The following is a 6,000-nucleotide window of genomic DNA, read 5'->3' on the forward strand; positions in this document are numbered from 1 at the left end:
AAAAGACCTCTACTTTAAAAAAGATCTGATACATCTGGTTGGAAATAATCGACTTTAAAACATGAGGGGCATTAAGAGGGCAGAAATAGAAGATTTTTATTAGAAATAGCAGTAGAAATAGAAGTATTTCTATTGAAAACTCAACAGATTATTCGACCGAATATTCGGCCGAATATTTGTTGGGCGTAATAGTTGAAAAGGTCAATATTCGATATTCGGCCGTTCGCCGAATACCACTATTCGGTACATCTCTACTAATTTAATTGAAAAATGTTATAACAGATAAACAAGACAGTTTTATCTGATCAGCCAAATCAATCCAAACAAAAAGACGATATATTTTCGGCAAGCAATCTTATAATTAGTGAACTGATATATAAAACTGTTTTAACATACACAGCAAAAAAAGTGTTGCGATGTTACATCAAAAACGTGCACATAACTTGAGTCGCTAATGGTACCTAATATTCCTACATTCTTTAGATGTATCAGGTACTCCACAAATGTAACGTAGTAGACGAAGCAGAGCATAATGTACTAGACGCTATCATTTAAGATGTAACTAAAACTTTGTAATACATTTATTGATACAGAGTTCAGATTAGGGGTTTTTATCAAGTCAAGGGTTGACGAAATCCAATCCAAAAACAAACAAAGCTATAAACTTTAAAGCTATTTTAAATTATTATAACTTGATGTTTTATGTTTATATTTGTTAATATTACTTATCCTAAGTCCCGAACCTAACATTATTGAACCTTTATCAACATTTTCTGTTAGGCATTTCCCTTATCTTGAAGGAGATCTTCCATGCTTGAGCTGTCCAAATATGGGACAATACGTTGAATCATTATGAATTTTCGGATTCAGACTTCATGACTTTATGGAACGAACACTGAACACTAATCTGCCCACAGTTTTGTTCCCAAATCGATTGGTTTAAGCGACTCCATTTTTGCAAGCCGGAACACACCATTTCTTGAAGCTCTAAATGAAATTTCACAGGAAAGATTAATAAAATAAAATACTCACCTTATCATCCGGGTGTTTCAAATAATAAAATCTTCTATCGCTGATGCAAATAGGCCAAATTCCCTAAAAATTAGAAATAATGAAATGAAACTCAAAGCAATAGTTTTGCTCAGATATTTAATTGATTTTGGTAGTACTTACAAGCCAAACAAATACTGCTGAGCTCCGTAACCCGTTTCAAACTTTTGGAAATGAATAAAACTTTAGACGTCAATTCAGGAAAACGTTGACTCCTCGATTCGATTTCACATAGAAGGTTGTGATATTACATCACACGACGTATTCGCATTGTGTACATCGTTTAGATGTACTATTTTAACAGAAATCTCTAATACTACATCATCTCCAGAAATTACATAATCCATCGTTACATTTTTTTTTGCTGTGTATTACATAAAAATATTAAAATTACAGTCTCTGATGATGATCCTATAAGGATCGAAACGTTGGATCTTAAACAAATAGTCGTTTTTGCTATTTAAGTAGAATAAAAACCGAAAAATCCACCCTCAAGAAACCCATTTCAGAATCAGGTATTTCCTAAGACAGACGCTGGGGCGATTTGTTTATTTTTTTTTTTGTATTGTAAAATCAAAACATTACAGTTGATTTTTATTTTGAACAGTAATTCGATTTGTTCAATGATTTTCCATAATAGAAATCTTTTTTTTTTTATCCAATTAAATTTTCGTTTTCAATAGAAATTTCACATTTTTTATCAATTTCAAATGTGATAAAGATACAGTAACGAATATCTACCAGAAAATCGTTACTGTTGCACATATCGTTTAAATTGCATTTGATTTTGATGTCAATCATATTTAGATACTGCACGATCACTTAACATACTTAATGTTGTTGTTATTCTGCGGACCAAGGATTGCCAAAAAACTTGTAAACAATGATCAGCTGATCGTTTGACAAGCTGAAAAATAGCTGATGACAAAGACCTAGACACAGACAAAGCACATTCATTAGAAATTTTCCTTATCAATAAGCAGGCTCTACTAATGAACTGCATCATAAACTTTATTCACTACAAAGACTGCCGAAAAAGCAAACGGCCTGAAATAAGTTTTTACACTTTTTTAACGCTCATCGGATTGAGAAAACCCTAGCCTAGCTATGTACAATCCAGTAGAAACATTACTGACTAAAATTCATTTGTTCGCATACTTTTTAACGAGCTTCGATGAGTCAAGAATCGAGTAACGAAGTTTAGTAGAAAATAAGCGTGAAAGTCATCAATTACCGATTTTTCCCAAATAACATAACTGGTTCGGTAAAATAATTTACAGAACTCGGTAATTTCAGTATGCTGTGTAGCCAAAGTACCAATTTTAAGCATCGTGCATTTTCATGTGTGACTTCTGTGTTTTTACTGTATAAAATTTAGAACTTCAAGCTAGTTCGAAAGAAATAGCGAACAAGTATTAGACTAATACTTATCATGTGTTAAATCATGAATGCGTTCGGAATTGCATCAGTGATTTTATCGGAACTCGTCAAGTATCTCAGTAAAAAAAATACTCCCCAGAGAACCATTTGGTGGGTATTTCGAATTTGCAACGCAAATATACGTGTAAACATATCGTATATAATGTAGCAAAACCAGTATATACGTATCATTTTGGAGGCCATATAGGTACATTAGCAAACATATTCTTGATTTGGATTGTATTAAATTACGATTTGCACGACTTGTCATGCGCATCATTTACGACTACCCTGATTCTTTTTGGAATATACTATAACAATTTACATCATCATATAGATGATTGAGGTTGTAATATACGACAGTTTTCGTAACAATATGGAAAGTTTGACGACTTATTTGGTCGTCTTCTGCGACTTGAGTGCAGGGATCTCATTTTCCGTCAGTTGAATAAAAAAAAAAGATTATTTCAAAGAAATGCGTTTTTGATGTTAAATTCAAATATATTTTTAAACTAGCACAAAATAAAAAATAAAACAAATTCAAGTTTATATCCTACAATTCAATTTTAACGTTCAAGAAGTTATTGTAGTACCTGGACTTGATCCCCTGACCATACGATCGGCAGCACTTGATGGTTCCTCGATGCTATCTGGAATATATAAATACAAGGGGATTTGCTTCAAAGGCATTAAACCAAAAGCAAATCGTATATTTCTATAACTAAAATCTTTTAAATCGTAGAACACGTCATCGATGATCTAAAAATAGACCAACATTTTGAAGCCTCCTTTAATACGATTCCAATCATCGATGTCCCATTGTCATAAACGGTTTTATTGAAATTATTTGTATTCTTTTACGATTGCCAACAAATACGTTTTACGAAAATCAGACACGCGAATTAATTTGCAAAGGTATACGATTGCATGCACATTATTACGAATCAATGCAGTTATACATGTTTTTAATTTCGAATTATTTTATGCATAGCACGACAAAATCTCTCAGTCACGGCTGATCACCGTATATCGGTCATTTCACGGTTTTTTTTTTTTGCGAATTGTCGTACACAAAGGTCGAGTTCATATGTACATAAATACGAGTCTCTCTTCTTGTCGTAATAAAATCATGCAATGCATTTAAATACGATAAAGAATATCCATGGACCGCACATTGTAGGAGCAGATATACGAAAAAGAGTATAAATAATATTCTATACGATGTAATCTGTAAAATAAAAAACGACTTCTGGTTGTCTGGGTCTAACAATTATCCAATACGACCCATTCAAATCTGACTAGCTGTTTATGTTTGTTTATGTTTACACTTAATTTTCTATTTGACAGTTCTCTCCGGTGTCCTAGGAGACATCTGGTGGCTTAACCAAAAACCGTAAAATTGATTTAAAATGGCCGTTGGGACTTTACACACGTTTCAAGGCTTAGCTTGTATATCTGATCGTTTGAGGCTTAAGCTTCAGACGTGATAATTTGGAAACATTACATTTTCTCCAGCGGTATTAATTATCTACACATTTGCAATCCCCGAACACACTCTTTTCTATTTCATCATACCAACCTGAACGTCTCGTAGCGCCCCGAAGCAAGCAACCCGTCACTGCAGACAAGGTTAACACTGTTGATTTTAATCAACATTCATAGCTGTTTGCCGAATAACTTCTAATCAAAATACATCCGTCTCTGCTTCGGTTCTAGAAATTGTTGGAAACTAACCGTCATAGCTCTGCGCGACAAGCATTTAGTTTGAGTACCATATTTATTCATATAAGTTGAACTTTAAAACTGACTCCGGGAAGGCATGTTTGAGTTGGATCATTCCCAACAAACATCAACAAGTTGAGCTTAAAAATGCTCTCTGAAATAATCAACTTAAAGATGACTCGCTCGTCAACGACGTGCATCGCAACTGGATAATCTGGAGTCAGGCGAATGGGTGTTAACTAAATTTAATTCAGCTAATAAAAATTAATGCCACCCACCTACCCCAAGAGTCATTGTTCTCCTTAAGGCTTTCTGATAGCGTACAAGACAAATATTGATATGTAGGGGAGAGTGGGGATACTTGATCCCCTTTTCTTATTTTCACCATATCTTTTTGGAAAAATTTAGTAACTCGCCGTCTTTGACATTTTCTGACAGCTTGTAACTTCAAGTTTCTATGCTCCAAAAATTAGAACGATACTTGAACCCGTTGATGAACTAGAAGCATTTTCGTGGGAGTAAAAAAATTGTGATTTTTCTGAAGTTAGGGGAGACTTGATCCCCTATTGAAGGAGACTTGATATTTTATTCAGGAAGCTCTAATTCTTGTATAAAAATCAAACAAAACCCCAAGATAGAATGTTAATTGACTATTTTGGTCATGTTTGTTCTCATTTCACAGTTTATAGCAGACATAAGAAGAAAATTCTATAACTTTGTCTCAACGCTAATAACATTGCATACTTAAAGGCGCTATTTTGTATAATTAAGAGGAAATTAATTATTTTTGCTCTTTTCTTCAGACAATTGTTTGATAAATATTAGATTTTGGATAAATATTAGTAATTTCGTAATCAGCAATCATAACGATCAATTCAGAAGAAGAATATGCCATTTGGGAGGGGGATCAATTGTACCCATAACCAACATTTTAGAAAACTTTTTCTGAAAAAAGTTGATAGTTTTCCATTGCTTTGAAAATAAGGCATTATGAAGTTCATTTTACGCTCGAACGATTGATGCATTGGAACAAATATTTTTTTCATAATTTTCCCATGTAAGGAACATTTTGAAGTGATGAAAAAAGATCTTCAAGTTACATTTTGTGAAATTTTTCAAACAAAGTTCAATTACTCAAACAATTATTTTGTTAAAATTTTTTCAACTACAAGCATTGTTACTTTGCTCATTTTGGCACATTTTTCTAGAACATTTGATCTTTGTAAGACATTCCAGTTCCGAGATATAGCTAAGGAATCAAGTATCCCCAGGGATCGAGTATCCTCATTCTCCCCTAAAGTTATTTCTACCCCAAAACGCAATCGGCTGACGCTAGCGATTGTGCAAAAGGTGCTGGGTGACTTTTCATAAATCATAAAACGGGGTAAAGCACATGATGAGACGAAATTTTCACAACATTCTCCCTGTTATCCCAACTTCACATTGTATGGCACCATATGACTTTGGCTTAGTGTTATTCCACACATTTGTTGTATGTGGGTATTTATATAAGTATAAATGAGTGCAAAGCATACAGAAAGCCATCAACCTCGATGCTAAATCTTGCATGATTAATAAAATTACATATTAATGATGTGTTTGTCTTGGGAAGTTCGGGAAAACATTTGCCTTCTGTTCTGTTCTGTTACGGCTTTCTGTACACACAAACAAACACACGCCCACAAGCCGTCCCAAGAAACCTTCACCAATCTTAGGATTTCATCTCCCCGAATTTTCGCAGAAGGGAAGGAAAGGAACTAATGTCAACGGTTTTTCTTTATTAGGATATGCTAACGTACGTGTGAGTAT

Source organism: Uranotaenia lowii, chromosome 1 (genome assembly GCF_029784155.1).
Source record: "Uranotaenia lowii strain MFRU-FL chromosome 1, ASM2978415v1, whole genome shotgun sequence".
Lineage (NCBI taxonomy): Eukaryota > Metazoa > Arthropoda > Insecta > Diptera > Culicidae > Uranotaenia > Uranotaenia lowii.